The following is a 27,459-nucleotide window of genomic DNA, read 5'->3' on the forward strand; positions in this document are numbered from 1 at the left end:
TTTGTTAAATTCTGTCCTTATGATAAGTTTGGTGATGAGGGGATTAGAAATCTCGTAGTTTAAACACATTAATGAATGAAATAGAATAATGAGTATCAGAGGTAAAAAGACCTTAGGTGACTGTCTCATTTGCTTTCCTTTCTAATTTCAAGGAAGAAATTGGGCTAAACAGGGAAAGTGACTTGTACAAGGTCATGTCAAAAATTAGTGTCAGAATCCAGGTTAGAAATCTTGTCTCAAATCTCCATTCTCTCTTTATGCTAAGCTATTTGCCAAACATTGATCTGGATATTTTATTTGAAAAAATACGACAGGCTTTTCTTTTAGAACCCTTGCTATAATCACACATGGAAATACGAACATTTATATTTTCAGAAAGCTTCCTACTGTCCCTTTAAGAAGAAGAGCATGAGCAATTACTCTAAGGAGCATGCTAGCAATGCTCCTTTAATAAAATGCCACCTAGTGGAGTTTTGGAAGCTGAACACACTTCTTCCATGTAGTCCTCTCCAAGAGAACACCTTTCTTAGGCTCACATTTTAATCAATATCATTATCTCCCCCGAGTGTTACATGATTAAAAATAACGCTGAAAATTGTCCTACTTCCAGAGAACAGCACGGAAAACGAAACTGCACAAAAATAAGTGAGTTCACAAGAAATAAGGTATGTGAGGTCAAACTGAAAAGCGTGGAGCTAAGGGGCCTTAAATCTTCACCTTCATTTGACTGTAATGAAAAAATAAGGGAAGGATCAGAAGGAAGCCTGTTCTGCTACTGCTGTTCCCTGCTCTGGGGCCTTCAAGCCTGTGTGGAAGGTGGAGGTTGGAATGGGGTGGCCTTGACCATGAACAGTCTGCCAGGGAGCGGCCAGACAAGGAAGCACCAAAAATGTTGTCTGGTCCAGCTCTCTGGAGGCACCGAGCTCCGTGGGAATCCAGTTCTAAGACTCCACCCCTATAGCAATATGGACGGTCATCCTGGAAGAATGAGTACCTCAATCTGGAAAACTCCAATGGAAAAGCACAAACCTTGGATGAACACCAGGCAGTTCAATCTCCCCTCAGTAGGAGGAAGAACTCTCAAAATCAGAAGTATCCAACATGGACATAAAAGACTGTCCCTTGAAAGGCTGAATAAGCTTAGGCTGGGACAATTCCACTGACAGCTGATTTTAAAGAGGTTAGATATTAACCATTTGGGAGATTCGATATTTATAAAGAATTGGAGCGAACCGTGTGTAATGGTGGAAGGTTTAGGGATCGATCTTTGTTTCAGGTTGTTTCCCCTGAGACACGGACTCCGAGGGAAATTTGGGCAGAGGATGCTGATTACAGAGTGGCCTGCTGGGAGTGAAGGAAGCAGGACCAGTCCGAGGGAGGTGCTGAGGGATAATGTACAAGCAAGGAAGGCCTCAGATCCAGGCCAGGTCTGGAATTGGATGGCCTTTCAGAGTTGTCCTGCCTTGGGGCAGGGCTTTTATATACAGCCATACCTCAGTCCTCGTCAGCTTCAAAATCCATCAAACACTGTACTCGTCGCATTTCAACCAGGAAAAAAGTGTTTCAGCACCTGGCACTTGCTGAGTGTTTGTCACACATTCGTCGCACTTGCTAGAACTTGTCTGAGTCATGACACTGCCCTGCAACAGAAAGTGCTTCATTGTCTGGAATTCGCCGGTTTTGGCACTCGTCTCCAGTTCCAGAGTGAATTGATGATGAGTACTGAGGTACCACTGTACCTGGGAGCAAGCCCAAGGGAAGGGGTGGGGACTCTGAGTGGCAGTACTATTTGAGAGTGACTCGCAGAGAAGGACTCACTGACACTGGTCAGAGGCCAATGCGTGAGAGTCTCGGCTCTGAGGGCTGGTGGGCAGCACAGAACGGCCTCCACTGCAGTCTGCTTTCTCGTCTCTAGAACCTCACCACGAAGTTACTCTGTCATCCTCAAGGCTAAATAACCCTTAACCTCATAACAGTTTGCATTAGAAACCTAATTTGTTCTTTTCTGTCATAGAAATTGGGCCCCCTTTTGAGTTTCAATGTCTCTGTGCCTCACTTCTTCATCTGTAAAATGGGTATAATAATAGTATCTCCTCTCATGAGTTATTATGGGCATTGAATGAAATAATAGCTGTGGACTGTGTGGACTGGCATAGTATCTAATTCATGGTAAACACAGTGAGCTATATTATCACTGAGAGTGAGACAGAGATTTATGTTAATTACACTGACAAACACAAATAACAAACAATTCATCTCCTAATCTCCAATATCCTTGCCTAGTTCATAGTTCTTAAGCATCCCCAAGACCTTTTCTGGAGGTCCATGAGATTAAAATTACTTTAATAGTAATAATAATAATAATAATAATAATAATAATAATAATAATAATAATAATAAAGCTAGCCATCAATTGCCTTTTTCACTTTCATTCTTTCTTGAGTTGAAGATGGAGTCTTCTAGAAGCCAACATGACATGTATTGACATTATTGCTCTGCTATTAATAGCTTATTGATGCCATTTTAAATGAAGTTACAAAAATTTAACTTTTTCTATTATTGTATTGAGTAACTGTTGATAGATGCCATCTCCATAAAAAACTAAAAAACATTTGTAGGGTCCTCAGTAATTTTTACAAGTGCAAAGGAGTCCAGGGACTAAAATGTTTGTGAGCCACTGGCCTGGACAGATGCTGCCTCCTCCTTCCAAGTCTCTGCTCATCGCCACACCTACCATGGAGCCTGCCTCGTGGTCTCCCCAGACTTCTGCTTCAAGGCTGTTCTCTCTGTTTTTATTACTGAGATCAACTCAGGATATGATCATAGAGATGAGGACATAGGACAGGGTCATTATGCTTTGCTCTTAGGGACAGTCAGAGGGAAGATTCTGTAATACCAAATGAAGTACCAGAGAAGCAGATGCTACAGTCGGCACTTGGACAAAAGATGCTGAGTGCCACCAAATGCATCACGAGTGGCGGATGTTCTGGCGCTCGGCTGCCGATTATATTTTGGGAGGACAGCCATGTGCAGAACAACGTGGACTCCATCATTAAATAAATGGTCACGTGAGACTTTCTCTAATATTACCATAGAGATGACTCACTCGAGTCAGTTCGACCGTGGAGCAGAAAATTGCAGCAATGCCATTTGGAACCATCAGAACTTAGGGAAGAAATAAGATAACTCTCACAACGCCTGCACAGACCTTAGTTTTGTCGTCCCTCCAGCCCTTGACTATGGTGAGTTGTCATTATGAGGAGGGGATTATGAATAGGAGGAACAGGGACCCTGTGCACCTGAAGGGAGAATTTTACGTGGAAGGGAAACACAAACAGGTCAGGAACATCGTCATCATCATTCTCTGTAATTCTGTCCTGCAGCAGCTCAGGGGCTCCTCCCAGTTTCCCTCCCAACAGTCCTGTGGGGTAGGGACAGTCACCCACCTGTGATGGATGAGAAGCCTGAGGATGCTAGAGGTTTAAAGGCCACACCTCGATTAGGCGATAAAACTGGGTTACTCAGCCACGGCTCCCCACCGCCAAACACACTTTGCCTTTGTGTGTCAGATAGATCCCATCTTAAATTTAATTTAACGTGTATTAATCACCTCATGAGGCACCAAGTTAGAATCAGAGGGACCTTTAAAGATATAAAGCTGGGCCCATGGGGGCCCTGCCCTCGAAGGAGCCACAGGGCAGGCCGAGGGTGAAGCGGCAGCCTGCATGGGCGAGGAATGGTGGCAGAGTCCCGCGGACACCAGAGGGTGGCAGACGGGAGAGACGATCCCGCAGCACTGCGGGCACTGTCCGCGTGGCACTTCGGAAGCAGCCTCTCGTTGCATCCCAGGCTCTCCAGAGAAGGTACAATTACTGTCTCTATTTTATCGACAAGTAAACAGAGGCCCAAAGTGAGGAAACGACTTGTCCAAAGCGCATGACGTGCGCATTCTAGTGCTTGGATGCAAATCCAAGTCTGTGCGACTGACCACGCCCAAGGCTGCTCTCTGCCCTGCACCCGCCTTCGGAGGGAACATCGCTAACTATCAGGAACTGGTAAAGACCAGGCAGGATACGTTTATACGTCAGACTAGATGTTTCTATTTATCTATCAGTTAGAATTACCGCTCTCTGCTAGGCAGTGTAGCCAGTGGCCTGGATGTGGATTATATGGGTCAGATAAGAGACTCCAAAGTCTAGCATTAACTGTCTGCTTGCAGAGGGGCTCCTGGATGGGGAATTTGGGGTATGAAAGAGCGTTATCATTTACATGACAACACTGTTGTACTTTTATTATTACACCATGCACAAGTGTCACTTTATTAAAAAGAAAGGCAAGTTACAAATGGTGGGAATAAATGAAGAGAGGAAAAGAGAAAGATTTTGAGATAGAATTAAAGGATGCATAGCATTTTGAAAGATAGAAAATAGGAGAAGACATTCTGGGAGACAAAAATTTGAGCAAATTCTGTGGGGTGATGTTATGGACTGAGTTGTGTTCACCCCTCCCTACAAATTCCTATTCAGAAGGTCAACTCCCTATATCTCAGAGTGTGACTATACTTGGCAATAGGGCATTTTAAGAGGAGGTGAACTTCACATGAGGCCATTGGGGTGGGGACCTAACCTGATATGGGCGGTGTCCTTGTAAGATGAGAGAGAGACACTGGGATGTAACTGCACAGAGAAAAGGCCATGTGAGGACTCAGCAAGAAGCCAGCATCTGGAGGCCAAGGAGAGAGGCCTCAGGAGAAGTCAAACTTCCATCACCTTCATCTTGGACTTCCAGCCTCCAAAACTGTGAGGCAAAGAAAATGTCTATCTTTGGTGCCACCCAGTCTTTGGTGGTTTATTATGGCAGCCAGAGCTGACCTATATAGATAGTGACATCCAAAGTCTTTGCATGGAAGAGTCTGAAGGGACCACCATAATGAAAGCTCAGGAGGCATTACCAAGAGATAATACAGAAAAGGCAGCTGGGAAGGCCATGGAGACATTTTGTTCTTATTAAAGATCAGATATTCAGATGAGCTATGAAGAGTAAGGAAGAAGGGAAAACGGGATTTCTCGTCTACAGTCTTGTAGAACAAGAGTCTGCCAAGAATTCCTAACACTATTTTTCTTTCCCCGGTCATTTGTAAAGTCATTTCACCTAACCAAATTTATAATTTTCCACACTGTAATTGTTGCTTTTCTCCCCTATTCTATTTATTTCTGTCTTGATGCCATCCTCAAGCTTATTTTTGTATCCCGATTTTATTCTAAACCTTAACTTTCTGAGGGTTATGAAACAGCAAAAACATACTTACTTGCAACTCTACTAAATAGAATATCAGAGTGGGAAGATTTTCTGAGTATCTTGTCTAGTCACGTTTGATCATAAAAAAAAAAGGGGAAACCCTCCCAAGGTCACACAAGCACACTTAGTACGGAGTCCTTCTCGCCAGTTCACTGTGCCTCATCCATCACCTCGTTCCCTAGAAAACTCATTGCACAAGCCCAGTTTTTGCTGATGTCAGAGCAGCTCCCACACCAGGTTGTCTGTTCTCTACCTACAGAGAGTATCAGTCCCCCGAGTGCAAGTGGAGGAGGAGAGAGCACACGGAGGTTGCAGCTGAACCAAGGTCACCCACCCAACCCTGGTCGGAACTCACACCTCATCTCCCCACGGGCCCCTGACACCTCCATCTTCTTCACCCTGCCAGGGGATTTCAGCACGAAACTCTCCCCGGGGAAACAATCAGTGTTCTGTTCCCAGACCCGTTTCCAAACTCAAACTGACCAACTTTCATCCAAGAGGCCAGCTGTGACACAATATGAAGGGTCCCTCTCTTCTACCCCCAGAAGCTCTTTCTACCTGACAGCCACCCAGAGCCGTGCTCTGGTGGGAGGTGGAACAGACTTCAGAAATTAATCTATGCTTTACTCTCCAGCTACTTGTCTTTAAGGTTCTGCCTAAATTTCAAATGATAAGCTCTAAGTTCTTTATCAGGCAGTTTTCCCCATTTCCAGCCAGTTTTTTGAAAGTTGTCTTTTTTAATGTACCCATTATAATCCAGAGACCCTGGTGGCTCAGTCTCAGAGGGACTTTATGTTGCAAAAGAATAGTCCACATCCAACAATAATGAGAAAAGAACTCCATTCTGCACTCAATCGCACTAACAGGCACCCAGAGCAGCCCACACTAAAATCATCCATTTCTCTGAGAGCGAGCTGTCTCATCACCATCCCCCCCCTCAAAACCCCTGCTCTGTTCCTGCTCAGGCAGCTTCCCTTCCTTTCCCTTCCTTTGCCCTCTCCCCCAACCCTTTATTATATAGGTTGGCTTAGCATCTCTCAGCAAGAAAGAATCATGCCTTTTACAAGAGAGAGAAATTGATCTGGTAACTTGGGGGCTCACTTTTGTGGTTCTCTGAGTTTGTCAGTATCTCATTCCTACCTCCTGGTCCTGTGGAAGTGACCTGACCCCAGAGCCCCTCTTCCACATGCCAATGCTTTAAATAGTTGACAAAAGGTTCTTAAGCCCATGTCCACTATCTTTTCTGTCCTCCGAACCAACCGTGCCTGCTATGAAGTCATTTCTTCCCTGGCCTTCCTATGTGACATATAATGTGGACGTACCGTGTAAGAGGGGTTCAAAAACAGACTTTGGCATTATTGTTAACAAATATTAATTAAACGCTCAAATATTAATTAAGCCAGTCATTAGTCTAGGTGCTGGGGATAAAGCACCAAATAACACCCTGTCCCCTTCCCCCGCCCCAGGAGAATACCTTCTGGTTGAGAGGGACTGAAAATTAATTAGTAAGCAAACAAATATGTAAGATATTATGTACTGATAAAGCTGGACAAATTACAGTGAAATAGGAGATGGAACGGGTGGAGTTACTTCAGCCACAGTGCTCAGGAATGGCCCGCGGAGGAGGAGAGATGCTGGAGGGGAGACCTGAGTAACCTGAAAGGTCGCTGTGGGGGCCAGTGGGGTCCCGTGCAGAGACTTGCAGATGGCAACAGCTTGGCGTGCTGAGGAGGAAATAACTGTGTCCCACAGAACTGGGTGCAGGGAACGAGGGAGAGACTGATGGCATACCACCTCATAGGGCAGAGGTCAAGGGCAAGGAGAGGGCATTTCACTCCTAGTGGGGTGAAAAGCTGCGTGAAGATTTCAACCAAGGAATAACAACTTACTTTGTTTGTAAAGGCTTGTTTGGCTGCTGTATGGAAAGTTAACTAGTAGGCAAGAGAAAAGACCACCACAACAGGCCGCAGTGAAATGAAGCAGGCAGGAAATGCAGGACTTAGGTACCACCGAATGCTATGAATAAAATAAAGGAGGGTAAGGAGCTAAAAAAATTACTAAGAACATGGAAGAGAAAAGCAAAGTCTTTAAAAAACCCTTCGGTGAATAAGAAAGTATGCCAAGTACAGGGCTGCACACACTTCGATGTTTGTAATAACAAAACTAATGACAGTCACTAGGAATAACATAGATGTCCCTCTATAGTACCAAATAAATGTTGATACGTTTATGTGATGGAGTAGTATATTGGCAATAAAAAGACAAGAATATAAGATTGTATTACTTATGTGACACTGTCTCTGAGATAAATTATTAACAAAAATTAAAAACTGATTGTAAAGTAGCGGGTAGAGTATTACCCCAATTCTGGGAATTAAAGAAAGGATAGATGAGTATAGACATAGGGAGAGATGAGTTCTGGATGGATATGTAAGAAAGGGTATCAGCGTCCGTCAAGAGAGTTAGAGACCGGAAAGACTTTTGCATTTCATTTTGTCCCTTTCTATATGGTTTTAGAATTTATTTTACCATGTGCATTTCTAATTTATAAAATAGACAAATTAAAGTTTTTTAATATCTAAATTTTCTTCCAAGACAAATCCAAGTCCAGGAATAATTAACGGAAGTAAATATTATTGCTTAGAAGGAGTCGTTTTTGACATGCATGACATCAGAGATGAAGCTGACTTTAATTAGGAACCAGGCAAAAAAAACGGGGCCATCTGTTCTGTGTGGTGTCACCTGGCACACTCTGTCCCCACCATCAGGGGTCAGAGCTACAGGAAAAGATTCTACCACCGGAAACTCTGCAACCCCCATGAGCAGCCTCGTATGGGACCAGCTGCCAGGATTATCCACAAGATAATTTCAGGCCAGAGAGATGATGGGAAAGGATGATGAAAAAAATACCTGAGGATCCCCAACAGATCAGGGGGCACCTGAGGAAGGGTGCCCATGACAAGGGAGCTCTGAACACCTGACAGTTGATGAGAGGGCTCCAGGATATTTCCAGGTACATTTATATGACCTTCCCAGGGATTTTACTCCCCAGGCAACTTGATCTGAGACAAGCCAAGACCCCGTGTTGCTTTCACTTAAGCTGTGACCCCCCTCTTCACTGAACATGTGTTTTGAAAAACCCTCATCTGCTACATGTCATCCTCATATTTGTAACACAATTGTAAGGTCTCCGAAGGAAGCTGACTCCAAGCCAGCTCCCAGGGCAGAACGGATTGAACAAGCCACTACAAGAACAAGGAAGATTAGTGGTGGGGTGCTTTTCCGGGTGCCTGATTTTCTTTTTTTTTTTTTTTCAGGTTAGTCTTCTTGTCTTATCAATAACCATCACCTTTTTTGTGACTCACCAGCTGATTTTCTGATAAATAGCATATGTGGTGAGAAATGATGGATCGGGATGAGGAAAATAGGTTTTTGTTCGTCCGTGGAGGCTTCCACACACTCCATGTCCTCTTCTCTAAGCTCCTATCTTTCAATGTGTCACACACAGTGGCTTCATGATCATCAGAGTTGCTGTAAACCTTGAGACTTTTTGCTGTTCCACACATTAACTGTGTAGGTTCAACCAGATCCTTTAACCTCTTCCTACCTTCCTTTCTTTGTTCCTAAGATAGGACATTGTGCACGGCCGGCAATCCATGGGAGAGGAAGGGATGCACAGTGGTTCCCATCAAACCTGGGTTTGCAAATGTTAATCTTTAAAATGTGTTCTCTAACACAAAGCAAGCAAGGTTGTGACAAGTGTGGTTTTCCTGTGCCCAAGGCCAGCATCACTACCACAGCACAGCTGTACTTTTTCCAAATGCTTCTGGCTGGGGTCTCAGAGCCTCAGGCAACGACCGTACTTGAGAGCTGACAAGTGAGCTCAACTCTCTGCTCTCCCTGCAGCCGCTCCAGCCAGGCTTTTTCTTGACTTCTATCTGTGGCTTTGGTCCCAAAGGTGTCAATTTCCCTCACATTTGTGTGGTGTGATGCATGCGAGCAGTGTAGCATTCAAGCCGTTACTAATGGATGACTGCTGAGGAGCTTTTAATTTGCAGAAAACACATCCCAATGCTGAAAAGGAAGCTAAACTTGCTCATGTATCATCATCTGTCATTGAGAGAATGTCTAGAAATCTATGGGTTTCTCATTAAATCATTTCCTTGAGACTTTCCAAAGAGCTTAAAAATAACCCAATATATGGGAAAGGAATTTTAACTAGCTTTTCTATCCACTCCTTTCAAGGGAAGGGGGGAGAATAACTAATATAATTGGTCAGAGATCAAGAATGAATTGTGCCATGAATATTAATGGGTGAGGCCCCTGCATTAAAAGGCCGTGCCCTGTGTTTCGCTCCTCTCTCTGCCTTCCTACCACTACACACAGCATAGTTTGTGAGTCAGATCAGGACTTGTCCTTGGCAGGACTTGTCAGCTGCCTCCTGCCTTCTTCAACTTCAAGAAGCACTCACCTAGCTGAGTCAGGCTTCTCCCTGGAGCCCTTCCACTGCTTCATGTGTGTGCCAGGTCGGGCTGGCCACGGCTGTGGGTCAGTGCCTCATTCATTTCAATTCTTTCGAAGTAACAAAAAATTTTCCAGCACCTACTGTATACAAGCATCGTGGTAGGTGGTGGGCATATAGCAGTGTACAGAGCAAAGAAAACTAGACCTTACATTCGAATCAATAAGGAAGTAAAACCTAGATTTCTCCAGATGGTAGTAAGTACTTTGGAAAGTAATAAGACGGGAAAGTGGGACAAGGGATGAAGGGAGGGCAAAGAGGATGTGTTCTCGTTTCAAGTGGAATGGTCACTGAGATGGTAACAGTGGAATACCCAAGCTAGCGAGAATCAAACCATGTGACTCTTTTGAGAGAAAAGCCCTCTAGGTATGGAAACGTCAAAGGTGAAACACAGGGGAATGTCTGGGGAGCAGCGAGGAAGCCAGGGTCTAGAACAGAGCGAGCAAATGAAAGAGTGACAAGAGGTAAGGTCAGAGTCGTAAGGTGGGATGGTGGGGAGCATATTGTGTGGGGCCTTGAAGGTCATGGTGTTGACTTTGGATTTTACTCAGGTTGAAAGGGAATGAAAAGAAGCTGTCTTAGTTCCTTAGTGCCACTGTTAAAAAATGACCACAAACCGAACAGCTTAAAACATCACAAATTTATGCTCTTACAGTCCTGGAAGTCAGAAGTCCAAAGTCAGTTTCATTGGACTAAAGTCAAGGTGTCAGCAGGGATGGTTTCTCTGGGACGCTCTGAGGAAAGAATCTGTTTCCTTGCATTCTTTGGGGTCTAGTGGCCACATGAAGCCTTGTGACCCCTTCCTCCGTCTTCAAACAAAGTACGTGGCTCCAATCTCTGCTCCCTCCTCCAGCCCGGACTGTCCCAGCACCCTCTAATAAAGACCACTGTGCTCCCACTGGATCCACCCCGCTGATCTCCTGGCTCAAGACCCTTCACTTAACCACACCTGCAACATCTCTTCTGCCATATAAGGTAACACGCCTAAGTTCTGAGGACTGGGGCCTGCACATATTTGGGAGGCCATGTTCATCCTCTCAAAGGGATGCTGATTTGATTCATGTTTCTAAAGGCTTCTTTGGCTGCTCTACTGAGAAAAGACTTTTGGAATGCAAGGGCAGAAACCAGGAAACCAGTTAGATGGCTCTTGCAATACCTCAGGCGGAAGATGAAGGTGGTTTAGTTCAGGGTAGTGGCGGCGGGGTTGTTGAGAAGTCATACCTTGGAGATGTTTTGAAGATAAAACCAGCAGGATTTGCTGATGTGGGTCATGAGAAAAAGAGAAGAGAAGATGATTCCTCCAAGTTTTCAGACTGAGCAATTGGAAGGATAAATATGCATTTTCCCAAAATGGGAAAGGTCTTTGGAATAGCAGATTTAGATGAAAAATAGTGAGTTTGGTTTTGTGGATAATAAATTTGAAATGTGTGTTGATGATTCAAATCGAGATATCAACACTTGAATTCAATGTTAGAACTTAAACCCAAACAGGTGAATCAAAACAGCCTTTACCAGGATTACGCACTGAGAGGCATTACCCATTGTACTTTAAATACCTTTTAGCTAGTATGCTCTGCATTTAATCCACACGGGAACATTGAGAGCAGGAGAGGATGGAAGATGGGCAGTAGCAGGGTTCATGCACCACCAAAACTCAAGCTGTAATGCCATCGGAATAGCATGGGGAAAAGCCCAAATCCCATTTAACCCTAAACACTGTACTTTTGCAAATCTAGTTTCAATTTCCAAGGCTGACACTAGATCTACCTCAAGCCTCTTAGGTCTTGGTTTATGGCCTATTCCTATGGTCTTAAACTCTGGTTTGCATCAGAGACAGTACAGGAGTGTTTCCATGCGGCTTTCTGAACTCCATCTGAAGAGTCTGCCTTAGGTCTAGATGATAGTGGCAGGGACTGGCAACCCAGATAACCAAGGGGGAGGAGGGTGGAAGGACAGATGGGTTGTGGTGATGAGTATCTGCGGTCGGCGGTTGGTTTGGTTTGTAGTTATGATTTCATTGAGCACTTACTATGGGCAGGTCTTATATCACTTTATTCTCACAACATCCTGAGAAGTGGGAATAAAGTGTTATTACTAGTGTCATTTTACAGGAGAGAAGACCAAAACCCTAAGAAATCAGATGACTTTCCCAAATTATATGCCCCTTCAAGGCAGAGCTAAGGCTTTAATGTGGGCTGTTTGCCTTGTCTCCCACATCCATGCTGGAACCCAGTGTTCTGTGTTGGAATGGGAACATGGGTTGATTGATGAGTGGTTGGACATGTGAAAGGGGATGAGATTCTATTGAAAATGCCTGGATTTATGTCCAGATGATTAGATTGAGTTCTGAAGCCAAGGTTTCCTGGGTTAAAATATGGATTCTGCCACTTGCCAGTGAAGTGACCCTGACCATGCAATCTCATCTCGCTAAGTCTCACTGTTCTCCTCTACAAGTGGGGATAAAATAGCACTTACACTGAAGGGTGACTGTGTGGGTTAGAGAAGATAATGCATAGAAATCTTACTCACCATGGCTACACCGTCTCTGCAGGGTCTGCCATTTGCTTCCCTCTCTCCTATTGTGCATCTTGCTCCAGAGATGGTGGCTTCTTTTTGCTCCACACGTAAGTCTGGTTCATTTGGGACATTTACCTTGGAATGCTTGTCTGCTTAGAAAACTTCCCCCATCAACGGTTATGGGGCAGGTTCTTTTTTACTCATTGAAACAATGTCGGTTTAAATGTCTCTCCCATAGAGCAGTTTTCCCTGTATGTGGAAAGGAAAGTACCATATTTTTCAGACTATAAGATGCACTTTCCCCTCAAATTTGGGAGGAAAATGGGGGTGCATCTTATAGTCTGAATGTAGCTTACCTGGCTCACTGGGTGAGGGGGGCAGTAGTGGAGTGGGTCACAGGTTATTAAATATTTTACCACATTTTTTGCTTCAAAAAATGTTTTCCTATTTTTCTCCTCTAAAACCTAAGTGTATCTTATAGTCCTAAAAATATGGTAGTTCATTATCTTCAGGTCACCATCACAGCACTGTCCTATTTATCTTTTCATAGTGGGTATTAGTGTGTGACGTTGTGTTATTTCTCTCTTTACTTGATTATGATTCGTACTCCTCCAAATGAAATTTAGGGTGCATAAGGTCCCTTGTTCACTAGTATAGCCTGAACTCTTAGACATGTACCTGAGATGTACAAGGAACTCAATGAATGTGTGTGGGAAGAAAGAAAGGGAGAAAAGGAAGAGAAAGAAAGGAAAGAAATAAAAGTACTTAGGATGTCCCCCGTTGCATAGAAATACTAAAAACAACTACTACTATTATCAAAGTAAAGGTTATTAAATACCTACTCTAAGTCGGGCATTTTGCTGAACTAGATGTATCCACCCCACAGCAGAGTATATCTCTACATTGTTCTAACCTACTGTTGGGTGTGGGCTGAAAATGCTGCAGAGGGCCACAGTGGGAACCCCGACCTCTTAGGGCTCACTGAATTCAGGAGCCATAGCCACATTTTCAATACATTTAGGAAATTCACATTTAACTGGAACCTGTCCCAAGCACACAACTCATTCTCCAAGTCCACTCCAGACAGCGTGACTGAACAGATGGACTCTGCATTGCACCCAGGAGTCCAGCCAACTCTGGTGGGGCTGGCCACATTGGAGAATCTTGCAGAAATGGGGTAGAATTTGCAAATTTCCTAACAGGGGTGAGGTCCTCAACCCCACTTCCGATTTTGAATCACACAGGTTATGGGTTTTAAATGGACCTTTTCATTATTTAGCTTCACTTAATGTTTGTTGCTTTTATGTTTGGGATGATGAGACATCATCGGACTTCCCTGCCAAACTCGGCATCATAATTCTTTGCCTGGCATAGGATGGATGGTTTGGAGGACAGACACAGCTTCCCTGGAGGGTCAAACCTGCACATTCCTCTTCTGCAGGCTTGTGGGCCTTGGTGAGAGAGTGACAGGAACGGTTCTGTGTAACCAGAGGACTTTTAGGATTTCCTATTCCCTTACCAGTTTGAATTAGCAACTGGACAGAAATGTCCTTCAGGGGATAATGAGGAAGAACTATTCCAAATTGGAACCACGGTCTTTCTGAGGAAGAATTTCTGAGTTCTCTGTGGTACATCTGCAACGAGGTTTTCAAGAGAGTGGCACCAGGAATTTGCTCTTTCTTGAAAACACCCATTCTAAACAGATTTGGAGCCTGTCAATCTGTAAGTCAGCCCCACTTCTGTCCTCCCTGCTTTGGCAAAATAAGTGTCAGAATTCACGTCACCTTGCAAAGACATATAGAATATTTGCTATGCTCCAGGGCCCATGGGTTGATGTTACCATGGTAAACAAGTCACTCCTCTCATGGGGCTCAGAGTCCAGTGGAAAATAAAATCAAGGAAACAATTTATTGATATCAATGTAATGAGAGCTAGGCTTCATAGAGCATGTGTACCTAATCTAGACTCAGTTAGAAAAACCTGCCATAGGAAGAGGTATCTTAATCTGAATCCTGAATAATAAGATGTATCTGAAAGAATCCTGGACCAGAAGTCAATGAATCTGGCATTCAGATCCCATTTTTTTGAGTTGTTAGCCTTATAAACATGGGCAAGTTATTTAAAATCAAAGGACATCCATTCCTTAATCTCAAAATTTTGCTTCAAATTTTTTTTCTTATTTTCCTCCTCTAAAACCTAGGTGTGTCTTATAGTCCTAAAAATACGGTTGTTCATTATTTCCAGGTCACCATCTCACCACTGTTCTATTTATCTTTTCATATCCTTTATGATTTGTACTTCTCCAAATGAAATTTAAGCTAGAAATTCAGGAAATGAGAACAATAATCAATCTCACAGAATCAGGTAGCAAAACATGTTTGAAAGTGATTGGTAAATTCTAACAAACTCTACCAAGTGCAAGGCAAGGTATCACACAAAATCCAATTGCCATCAGTCCTCCAGGATCCCAGCTTGTGTGTGCTTGGATCAGGGCCAGAATGTTGGCTTCACCTTTTCCCATCATCATTCATCATTCGAAAGTGCTTGAGCTACTTTGCAACCAAGCTGCACAAATGGAAACCCACACTTATCCACAGCCGCTGATATTCAATCTTACCTTTCAACACACCCCAAACTCTGACCCCATAAGGTTTTTTTCTACTCTTCGTACTTTCCTAGGAAGCCAAAGAGTATGAACCATGCCTATTTACCAGTATGATTTGTGATTTGTAAGTAGATTTGAAGATACAGTGTTAATATTTCAAGCGTCAGGTTGACTACCTTTCACACTAAAACAAGAGCGCTTTTCAACAGCACATATGAGCTACAAGCCCTCCTGTGGCCTTACAGCGATATTTATTTTACCTCTTGCCTGTAATAAAGCGCAACAGCATTCTCAGCTCACAGGGCAGTGCCTTTCACTTGTCATCATCATCGGAGCCACCAGAGTTAAAGATCTCTCTGCCTAAATAGAAACACATTTCTCCAGTAGCAAATACAACAGTGACTAATGTATTCACCCCCAAGTGGGATATCTGGAATCACATATAAGATAGAAAACAAAACTTCAGAATTCCGAGGCCCAATGCCCCGAAAACCAATGTTGATTCCTAGATATATTCAGGCAAAAGAAAACCCTCTTATCCACAGTTTTGCCATCCATGGTTTCAGTTACCCATAGTTTACTGTGGTCCAATAATAAATGGAAAATTCTAGCACAAATTTATGAGTTTTAAATCATGTGCCATTCTGAGCAGTGAGATAAAATCTCACCTCATCCTGCTCTGCCCGTTCCAGGACATGAATCATCCCTTCGTCCAGGTTGTCAGTAGCTACTGAGGCTATTGCATCAACTGTTGTGGTCCCTGGCAGAGCTTGTGTTCGGGTAACCCTTGTTGTACTCCACAATGTCACGTTCACATAATTTCTATTACAGTATATTGTTATGACTGTTTTACTATTGTTGTTACTCTCCTACTGTGTCTAATTTATAAATGAAACGTTATCATAGGTATGTTTGTACAGAAAACAACATGGTTTATATAGGGTTCACTACTATCTGCAATATCAGGCATCTACTTGAGGTCTTTGAATGAATCCCCTGCAGACAAGGGCGGGGGGTGACTGTAATTTCAGATTTTTAAGGTCAGATCTGGTAACCCATGACTCAATAGCTGATGACTCCTGGTGCACTAGGGTCCTAGTTCTAATGGTATTTTAAGTTATTTCCTGGAGACATTTGCCTCCATAAAAAGAACTGAACCTCTGATTCCAGATTGTTTAATAGGCCAATGGAAATATAATCTGCAGTGGAGAAGCTTCCTAGGCTTCACATCCCTCAGCTTGCAGCCCAGATGTAGTTAGGGATAAGCATTCAAAGGATGAATATGAAAAATTCAGATGAAAAAGAGCATAAATCACTCTGTTTTCGAAAACTCAGGTCGAGGTGACTGGTGCCAGAAGCCTCATAAGTGAGCAGCTGCATTAATCTTAGAAAAGTTAACGAGAAGTCAGGGAAGTTGGGTGTTTCTTATCTGTGGATCTTCAGAGTGCCCTCCTCCACTTTATGTTCCTGCACCTGTTGTTTTGCTGTAGACTCTAGGATGTCAGCCCGTGAACCCTCATTACAAGTGAAACAGGTCGTTTTGGCTAAAGAGAAAACCCAAAAGGAAGACAATAGTAGTTATACACTACAGGCTGTGTATGCAAAGAGGTGGCTGTGAGGGGCAGGATTCTAGGTGGGGGAAACTGAAGAAAGGCAGCTTAATGTTTTAAGCCCATCTTCGATTTTAAGAGGAAGTTGAATACTTGGCTTAACACAGAAGGAGGAGAAAAAATAGGAGAAAAGTAGCAGAGCATAGTGGGGAGAGCAGGTCTTTGAGTAAAGACACCTGCTTGGCCACTACATAGGATGTTTTAATGGGAAAAAGACACTTTGCTTTTGAGACCCAAGTTGACCCCTCCAAGAAAGGAAGATGTTGGACTATATGAACCCCCAAGTCCCTTAGAAGAAAGCTCTGAGGCTCAAGAAGTTCAGAAACCTTTTTGGGGGGTACTTTGAACCTCTCAGACCCATGATTAAAATCTTCGCTTAGACCCACTTTCCTCTTGTGCAATCTTGGGACACCGAACAGTTGGTTAGGTAGACGGATCCCTTCCCAGGCCTTTGGATTTGAAAAATGAGGTGTCACTTTTTCATCTTTGGTTTCAGTTGTGTGTTTTGGATTATGACATATAAAAGATTGTGAAAAGCAAACTCTCCAAGCTATACTACAGAACCTTAGACACTCCATTTCATCTGCAGGTAGTATTTCTTGAAGGGTTTGTCTTACAGATACACCATGGAAACCCACCATAACAATGTGATGTGTTTGAACATTTTAAAAGGGCCATATTTCTCATTGAGAGGAAATATACCTAAGCTCTGACCTTTGGAAATGATGGGAATAATAAACTGGAAGATCCCTGTGGTTGGCATAGGATTGCCCCTGTCTCAGCCATACATCCATTAGACAAATATCTATGGAGCATCTGTTGTATACCAGGCACTGTGCTAAGCACTAGGGAAGCAGTAGTAAGACACACATGGTCCTTACCCCAGTGAAACATGGTAGTTTAGAGGATGCTGCTGGTTTCATGGGAGATCACCTAGAGCTGGATGTCAGAGAAGCCCTCCCTCCCTCAGGGGCAGCAATTGAGAACTGAAGACTGCTCTGCTGCCTTTCCTAAGCCTTTCTGGTTGTTTTAGACATTCCTCATATGAAAAATTTCCCACTTCCTACCCCTGAACACACTACAGTTTATCAGGGTCCCCTTTAAGTGGAACCAACAGAAGTGAACCCCAGATGTATCTAACCTGAAAAGAGGAGAACAGGATTCTTCATTCTCTTTGTTCTGAATACACAGTTACATTAATACAGCCTATGACATTAGCTTTAGTTATAATATAAAAATAACGATGGTGGCAAGAAATGAAAATGACGAGAATGCCAAGACTTTGAATGCCCGGACTGAAGTCTGGATTCTGTCTCTATCCTGGTTTGGGTTGGCCCAAGAACAGAGATGGCTTGGGGAAGTTGCAAGGCCTAGATCACCTAAATTTGCTGTATAGTCTTTACATGCAGTTTCTTCTGCTGAGAAACACAGTCCCCTTCTCTATATCCTCTCCTTGCCCACTCCCCAGCTGGCAGTGCTTGTGAAATCTTCAAGTGCTAGTCTAGATACCACTTCCTGCAGGAAGCCTTCCTTAACTCCCAGATCCGATTGGCTTGCCCTCTTATGTGTTTCCATTTCGCCTTTGCTTGCCATGGCATTTCTCTTGCTATATTTGAATGGCCTCTTTTTTGTTCAGATTTGTGCAACATGAGTTCCAAATGGGCATAGAGAGAGAATGAATGAATGAATGAATGAATGAATGAATGAAATTGACTACTTTGCTCTGGGCCAACCAAGGATAACCTTCCCCATGACTCTGTTGTTTTTTTTTAAAAAGCACAGAGCTGCCTCCAGAGTAAATATTTATTTATTCCCAATGAATATTCTTCTATTAGGCTTCCTCTGATTTCCTCTGTTTTGTGAAATATGATTTATTTTGGTCCCCGGAACGTAATAAAGAAAACACATGGTATTTAAGGACTATTTGGTGGGTGCAAGGGGAGACAGTCCCACCACAGTCAGGCTGTCTCTGCAGCCTGTGAGTCCCAGTGAATCTCACCAAACCACTTTTGGGTCGTACGTGTTCAGGGAACTACTTGGGTCTCAGGATCGCACAGACCGGATGTACTCAGGATGATGCCATTGGTGATGCACTGATAAACTCTCAGGACATTCCTGGTGCAGCCCAGTAAAACAAAAGCAGGCCCGGGAATCAGTAGAACAAGGAAGAAGGTGGCACTAGTAGCTGAGAGATCTAAGAAAATGAAACCCCAGATCTGTCCTCAATCAGCTACAGGTCATCACACAAGTCACATTCTCTGAGCCTCACTCTCCTCTGCTGTGAAATGGGGATAGTTTTTACTTCTCTTGAAACCATACCTAGAACTTAATATACCCTGATCTTAAAAGCTGTATGGTAGCGTATAGGCCAAAGGATGCCCCATGTGAAGCGGAGAGGGAAAAAGTAAGGGCAGTAGGTTGCTACTCTTAAGAGGCAAATAGCGTCTCTCAATTTTTTTTATGCATCAGGCTTGCCTGAAAATCTTGTTAAAATAAAAATGAATGGACCTGAGCCCCAAGTTTCTGATCCAGTAGGTATGGAGTGGCCAGGACCAGAGCTGGGCCCTGGGGACATGGAATGAACTCACTGGTCCCTGTCTTCACAGACCTAACAATTTAATGGACAAGGCAGACATTAAACAATATCCTAACACATGGAGTTTTGAGAAGACAATACCACATTCAGACCACCCCCGCCCCACCCCCAAAGATCATTAAACTCTATGATGGTTCTCCAACTTTGGTGTACATAGCAATTATCTGGAGTGGTGGGTGTTAAGATACAAACCCCAGGCTCCACTCTCAGAGAGGTCAGTAGGTCAGGGGTGGAGCCAAGACCCTGAATTTTTCACACATTCCCCAAGACACCCTCCTGTGGGTGGTCTGTATCCCACACTGCAGAAACTGCATTATTAAAGGGCATCATTCTTTGCTGATGAGTTTTTAATGCAGCCTCCTAAGTTAGGGTAGGCCAGATTGTATTTCCTCCCACTTTAATAAAAGAGTTACTCAAAAGTACATTTCTATGCTTCAGTCTCCTTCTCTGGTATTTCAACAGCCTTCAGGGAGCTGTTTTAATTAAGTAATTCATGGAGAGAACACCTGTTCCAGTGTGCCTTGGTTTTATTTGGAAAACAGTGCTTAAAAACCAAAACCTCACTGTTTCTAGTACAAGACAGGCATCTATCTTGTTTGAAGGCACAGACAGTATTTGTAAAATGGGTGAGACTGTGAGAATGCAGCTGAGACCGTATTCTAGGTTCAAGCACCTTCTGATAACATGCACGAGGTATGTAGGTTTCACCTCGTGTAACCATTTTAGTCACTGAAGTGGGGCCAGGGGACCTTTGTGGGAGAGCAATCCTAAATCACTTCTGGGTGCAGTGGCACAAAGGCCTAACAGGCTTTCGTCTCTGCGCCTTGGAGACCAGGGTGCACGTGAACATGAGGCCGCAGCTGAAACAGAGCCAGTTTTAGAAGGAGCCAATTCAGACAGAAATGATCATGAACCCAATCGGCCTGAGGCCTCTGAGAGACTCAGGAGCACGTACTCCGCACGCCCAGGAAGCAAGACCATGTCAAGGAGGGATGTCTTTTCCCCTCAAACTCCCCGCTGACACAGTGGGACACTCTGTTAATGGTCTTTTCATGTTGTGAGGCTTTGTCCCCTCCCGGGAACACGAGAAGGGAGTGTGAGGGGACAGTATACATTGTCAGACGAGCAGGACGGAACATCCGCACAGTGTGTAACAGGAGGGGAAAAAAAAACCCTCAAACTTTTAATAAAAATTATCCAGCAACCACACCACATATCAAATGGAGGGATGTTCTTTGAGTCTGACCAGGAGGAAAACTATGTCAGAGAGAGATAAAGTAATTGGGCTTCTGTCGAATCACAGTGCCCCATGTTGCTAACCTATATTATGAAAGCTGGAAAATTGGTGTCAGATTACAATCTAAAAAGAGATCCCAAGCGGCCTTCACAATGAGTTGTGGCCAAGAGCCTTTTATTAAGACAGCTGTGTGCAAGTCTCCACAACTGGGACCTTCTTCGAGTCGAAAATTACCCACCAGCTGCACCATTACGCCTTTCCTTTAGCACTCACTCGCCAATATTTATGGGCAGCAACGCATGCAGGGCACAGAGTGAGACACTATTGGAGGGCACAGAATTCATCCACAGGAAGGCACCCTCTCCCTGCTGGGGGACGAGGTCCACACGAACTAGATCATCCCACCATATGGTAGCATCAGCCCCCCACATTCTCGCCGGCAGCTCCCACAGGAAGGAGATGATCGGGACTGGGAGCAATCAGAGAAGGCTTCTTTTAGGAAGCAGAACAAAATCTTGTAATGAATTCTAAGGGACAAAGTAATTACCATTTGCTGAGGAGGAAACAAAGGCCAGATTTTTAATCAGCTAAGTCTTTCCCTGGTGAAAGCACCCGAAATTATAGAAATACTTATCAGATAATTGCTAAATAACAATAAGGCAATATTTTCCACTGATTAAATTGGCCAGATAAAATAATTGTCAGCAGAGTTGGCCAATCTGTCTCTGGGGTTGTGTGTTATTTTCTTCAACTTTTCTGGAGGGAAAACTGTCACTGTCTTTTAAATTTGTCATACCCTTCAGGATAGAAATGCCACGTCAGTGAAGCAATGTCACGTTGCTAAATATAAGAAACTTCACTGCAGAATTTTGGCAAAGTAAAAATTACAAAAACCTGTATGTTTAATAATTGGGAATTAGTAAAATTTTGGCACATCCATATAATCCGGATAATAGGGAGAATATTTAATAAATCAGAAAATTTTCAGGAACTGAACATGAATATGATCCAATTTTGGTGTGAAAAATACTTTGTGTACATTAAAAAGCATTTAAAATTCTAGACATACATTCACAAAGAAATCAAATCAATGATGGTTCTCTCCGAGGGGTAAAGGGTGAATTTAATTATGTTTTTTACTTTTGTTTGTCATTTTCACATTTTCTTTAATGACCATGTGTTGTTTCAGAAACCCGAAAAACATAACAGTGCTCTTTTATAGACTAAGGAAAGAGGATGGCTGGGTAAAGAGCAGCGGTTTCCCGTTGCTCACAGGATGAAGGTCAGACTCTCTTTCATGGCTTGGCCCTCCTACGGCTCCAGTCTGGTCCACCACTGTGTTCCCACCAGCTCCTGCAACTATAGCCGCACAGGTCTCCAGGCCTTCTGCCATTCGCCTTTTATCACTGAGCCTTAATATAGTCGATTATATTGTCTTTGCAATTATTCAGCCCTACTCCCTTCCCTGTAAGAGGATTACATTTTTGCCACTGCTGGGTGTCTTGCTATGTCCCTAGTGTTGAGGACCAGACATCTCTGTCCCATTAGCTTTGGGCTTTGGCCTTGGTCTCTACTCAGGTCTCCATTTTGGATTTGGAGACTGTTAGGAGCTCACTGTCATCAAAAGGTATATAAGCAGCTCTGGCTGGTGTGGCTCAGTGGACTGAGTGCCAACCTGCAAACCAAAGGGTCATGAGTTTGATTCCCAGTCAGAGCACATGCCTGGGTTGCAGGGCAAGACCCCAGCTGGGGGTGCATGAGAGGCAACCACTAATTGATGTTTCTTTCCCTCACTTCTCCTCTAAATATATATAAATACATAAAAATCTTTAAAAAAAAAAGAATGTAAGAAGACACAAGGCTATATCCAAGCAGAAGTTTTCAGAGTCATGGCAAGTTCCTACCTCTTGACCTCTCTTTCTGCCACCAGAATAGCATGTCCCTGCCACCCAGGGACTCAGCCCATGAATGACAAGCAGAGTCATAGCCCAAGCAGAGCTGCGGTTAGTCTACAGCCCACCTGTGACATAAGTGATTAATGAGCCTTCAGTGCATAAGCCGACTGAGATTTGGAGGTCATTTGTTACTGCAACCAAACTAACTAATACACATGGCGTTTCTTTATCGGGAATATTCTGACCAGCCGCAGAGTTAACTCCATCTCTTCATTCACATCCTAGCTCTAGACCATCCCAGGACAGTTCTTCACACACTGTCTCGGCACCAGGTACTGCTTCTTCTTAACACTGACCATAACTTCACAGTTTTTGTGTGATTCTTTCAGTCAGTACCTGGTATGCCATGGACTCCTTTCAGAGCACAGATAGCTGCTGCCCATTCACCCACAGTACCTAGCACCTCACACAGCCGTTGGCACACAAGAAATCCTGGTAAAAAGTAGTTAAATGAATACTTGGAGGAAAACATGGATAAAGTAATAAGGACCCTTGAATATAGAGTTGAGAAGCATCAGTCAAATGAAGCAAATATTTGGTCTCCAAGTGAGAAAACATTGTAAGTCTTTTATAGCACAAATAAATACATGGTAACCATGTTCAGGATCTCCTAAATAAAACTATTTAAGCACTATCACTGTTTAAAGCACTTTACACCTATGAGCGCCGGTATCACATCAGCTTGGTAACAGCCCTGTAATAGAAATATTGGGTTGGCCAAAAAGTTCACTACATTTTTTTCTGTAAAATAAAACACACATTTTCATTTTCATTTTCATTTTCATTTTCACTGATAATTTTATTGGTTTGGATATTTTGAGTATGTTGGCTATCTTCAGTTATTGGCTTCTAGGGGGCAGAGGCCAGGGGTGCTGCTAAACTCTTCCAATGGATAAGCAAAGAATTATTTGGCCAAAATGTCAATAGTACCAAGAAACTTCAGAGACCACTTTTGACATGTTCCATCAGTCACAGCACCTTCTCCATACATTGCACAAATCTTTTTTTGCATTTCAGTTGTGTTTTTACCTTTCTTGAAATAATAAAGCATAATACACCAAAAATGTTACATGTCTTCTTCCATCATCAATATTAAAATGGCTACACAAAAATTCACCAATTTTGATGTGCTTTTTTAAGTGCACACTGATATGAACGCTGTCACAATACAATCTAACAAAAGTGTTTTGAATGAATTTAAAAACAATGAAGCACTAGTACAGCCATTGTACAGAAAAAAAAAAAAAAAACTAAACAAACTTTTTGGCCAACCCAATACTACTGTTATCCGGGAGGGGCGGTCAGCCCTTTGCCTCAAACCACATGGCCGTGAGCTGGTGGGGACAGGGCTTGAATCCAAAGAGTAGGTGCCAAAGTCCGTGTTGTAACCACTGGACTGTGCTGCCATTCATTTGATCTGAAAGTTCTGAGAGCTGGGAAAGCTGTGGAGCCGCACTGGCAAGGCGAGAAAACATTTTTGTTTAGTTTCCCTTCCAGATCACGTGGGGCCACCTGAGTTACTGGTAAGGTGCAGGTGGGCAGCTCCAAGAGAGCATTTCCCCTGGGTCAAACCAGGCACACATAGTCCTCCCACATCACTCTTGTCATTTGACTCCTGTTCAGTGCCCTCTGTCTAATTCACTGGTAGAACAATGCCAATATCAATCACCTTTTGGTCCTCTTCACACCCTTGCTGTGCCTGTCACAAGACCCCGCATATATTCAGTGCTTAGTAAATGTGTTTTGAATTGAATGGGCCCTGTAGTTCTTGCATTATGATTAGGTCATTGACATGGACAGTCATGAAATCTAGTTGACTTTCTAATAAGGCCCTTTGGGGGAGCAGGTGGGACATGAGAATCTCATTCTAAATTAAACCTGTTTCAAGAAATGAGGATCCTGAACACAGGTTGCCTCTGCCATGGGGCAAGGAGAGGGACTGATGGTGGGACCCATGCTCCCAGCTTCCTCTCTGGCTGCAGTGGACGAAGGGAGAGAGGGAGCCTGGGGAGGGGCTGGCGTGGGGAGGATGCACTTTGGAACAGAGTGTAGGGGTGGGAGGTCTGGGCCTCGGGTGGGAGAAAGGTGGGACTCTAGGCCTCACTGCCTCTGCTGATGTGATAAGAAAGGGCTCAGTGACATCATTTCAAAGCCCCTTAGAGCTAGACTATCTGTGAGGCTAACACTTACAAAGGTCATTTGGGAGTTAAATGGAAGAGGAAGGTACTGGAGTCAGCTGGAAAATTCCTGAAGGCAGGTTGGAAGAGTCAGCTGAGAACAATGGAAATGGGAGCTGGTCTTCAGCTGAGTTTTAAAGGCACCAAGAAATGGCAGCTGAGAATAGAGACTACGGACCTCTTCCAGGGTCATATTCCTTTAAGGAAAGGGTCCCCAACCTCTGGGTCGTAGCCCGGTACTGGTTGGGGCCTGTTAGGCATGGGCTGCACAGCAGAAGGTGATCTCAAATGTAATGCTTGAATCATCCCCAAACCATCCTCCCCAACCCTGCCTCCTGTGGAAAAATTGTCTTCCATGAAACTGGTCCCAGTGCCAAAAAGGTTGGGGACCACGGCCTTAAAGCACAGGTGCCAGACCACCCACATCAGAACCACCTGGGACATCTTAAAATACGGATTCCTGAGCCCTTCTGGAATCTGAGATTTTTTTATGCAGAAACCTGCATTTTTAATACCCCACATAATTCCTCTGAATCCTGAAATCTGGAAATCTCTGAGCTGGAGAAAGGTAATGCTAACTTGCTAGGATGGGGAAAGAAAATCCCAATGCTTTGATTTGGGACCTAAGCCGTTGTCCTTTTTCAAGGATGATTTAACTCTTTCAGACCACCTGTGGGTTCAGGGGTGTCGCCATTAGCTGGGATGATGGAGTGCCTTTTAATAACAGACATGGGGGCCATGGCTACACTTCCCCTGCTGATCTCCCCGAGGAAGAAATGGAATCTCCTTTCAGCCTGGTGGGCAGATTGCAACCTGTCTCCAGTTTTCTCCCTCGTCTTCCCACTGAGAATGAAAGTAGCTGCTCCATCCGTTGTAAGAAAAGCTGGGACCCCTGAAGGAAGCGTGCAGTATAGCCAAGTCTTGGGCAGAGATGTAGCTCCTTGGCCTGGACTGAGGTCACCCTGTGAAGGAGCTCGGCGGAACCCCCATGTCCTGACACTTGGCCTTCAAAATCCTACAGTCTTCAAGTTAATCACCAGAAAATGAGTGTTCTCCATTTCTCCTCAGCTTGGGCCAAAGTCGTGGCTCTAATTAACCCAGGGGCTCTCTCTCAAAATAAATTGGGGTGGGGAGGGCAAGCCAACCACCTACCAGCAAACAACCCAGCAGCCTCTCTGGGGTTAGGTCGGCTCCAGAGCCAGTTAGGCCAGCCCTGCCACAGAGCCTCAGTAGGAAGAGGAGGAGGAGTCCAGAAACCCTGGGCAGGGCGGGGCTCAGCAGGCCCGGGGAGGAGGAAATGGGGCGGAGGCCTGTGGAGCAGGTGTGTGATATTGAAGGCTGGGCTCTGAAAGGGGCTGGGGAACGCCTGCTCAGGCCAGGGATGAGAGGGAAGCTCGCACTGGCCGTTCCTCCCTTCTCATGGGATAACTGGAGGCGGTGGTGACCCAGCCTCCCTCTCTAGTGGCCCCACCAAAATGAAAACACCCAAGGAGTGTCGACTCCTCCAACAGAGCTTCAGAGTCTGCACCCAGGAGGAGGTAAGTGCCCTGCTTGATGCTAAGACTAGATGGTGGGTTATCCTCAGCTCTCATTGTTTGTTGGCCTGGATCAGGGGTGCTGCTTCAAAGGGGTCCTCTGAGGTTGCCCCTGGTCTCATCCTCAGTATCCTGGGTCCTGGGGGCTGTGGCTGGCTACAGCCACAAGGAGCAACAGGCATCTGGGGAACCCCATTCTTCTGTTTATTTGGGGAGCGCCCTGCTCACACGGCAGGTCCTGTGTGCGCAGCTGACTGTGTTACAAGAGCAGCTGTGTGTGGTAATGGCGATCGCTCTATGTGGTCTTAGCTTCTTCCAGTCAGTGTTGAGCAGGTAGCACCAGCCTTTCCTGCCTATGGTGTGGAATGAATGACCTGTATGGAGAACCCATAATATCCAAGACTGGGCACCACCTGTACTACTTCAGGGTCTGTTTCTGAAAGCTTACAAAACTATTGCACAGGATTTTGGAAGAAGTAGGTGTGTGTGTGTGAGGAAGAGAGAAAGTGAATGCAGAGTTGGGTTTTTGACGATGTTGACTCATGAAAATAGCATTGGTGAGAAGTCATGAAAAACTTATGATTTGCAAAGCACGAGGGTGAAACACCACGTCTTGCTCTGAGCCCATGGGGCAGGTGTTGGCAATGTGTGTGATTACAGGTGAGGATGCTGAGGTTCAGGGAGGTGAGCGGAGCCGATACTCCTGCTGCCGTGGTCGGGCACTGATTTAGATCCTGGTGTCCACTTCTCAGGCCTCAGTGGCCCCTTCTTGTGGATTTGGAGACTGTTGAGAGCAGTATGTTATCCACGTGGCCTGAGCTGTGAGAATTCAGAGGCAGTCATCGGAGCAAAGAGCTGGTTTGCAAAACACGAAAGCTGTCAATGGGAGGGGAAAGGAAATGTGTTTGAGAGGTGGACACTGGGCCAGTGCACTGTGGGCACGTAGAAGTAAACCGAACCCTAAATATCTTATCAGGCCTCTCATGTCTCCAACCCTCGCTTACTCCCCAACCTCGCCTCCGTTCGGGCTGCACCACCAACACGGGCTGCCTTTGTTCTTTCCCTCCTTGTGGTCTGTGTACCTGGTCTTCCCTCTGCTGGGAACACCTTCCCCGGGCTTTTCTTGTATTTGGCTAACCTGTCTTCAGTCAGGTTGCAGCACAAATGTTGCCTGTTCAGGAGGGCTTCCTAGACCACAGAATCTAATACGGACCCCCTCCAGCACCACTACCACCACCCCCATTGTATTCCCACACAGTGTTGATAATTTTCATAGTGCTCATGACAACCTGAATTTCTGTCTCCTTTATAAGTTCCATGGGGGCCTTCCCCCATGGGTGGGGGCCTTCCATGTCTTTTGCCTGCAGGACACCCTGGGGTCCCCAGGTTTTAGCAGATTTCCCAATA

The 27,459-nt window shown here is 44.5% G+C and overlaps 1 protein-coding gene across 2 annotated transcripts in view; it reads left to right on the plus strand.

Annotated features, from left to right (window-relative positions):
• Nucleotides 1-27,459, plus strand: part of ATP10B (ATPase phospholipid transporting 10B (putative)) — a 344,681-nt gene that overhangs the window by 83,995 nt on the left and 233,227 nt on the right. The window contains exon 1 of one of the 2 annotated variants that reach the window (XM_053665941.1): nucleotides 25,881-26,055. The exons of the other annotated variant lie outside the window; for it this stretch is intronic. The gene's annotated coding sequence lies outside the window, so the exon portion shown is untranslated. Of the gene's footprint in view, nucleotides 1-25,880; nucleotides 26,056-27,459 lie in introns of those variants that run through there. 2 annotated transcript variants of the gene reach the window in all.

This window comes from Artibeus jamaicensis, unplaced genomic scaffold (genome assembly GCF_021234435.1).
Source record: "Artibeus jamaicensis isolate MK-2021 breed Jamaican fruit bat unplaced genomic scaffold, CSHL_Jam_final contig_432, whole genome shotgun sequence".
NCBI classification, from domain to species: Eukaryota; Metazoa; Chordata; class Mammalia; order Chiroptera; family Phyllostomidae; genus Artibeus; species Artibeus jamaicensis.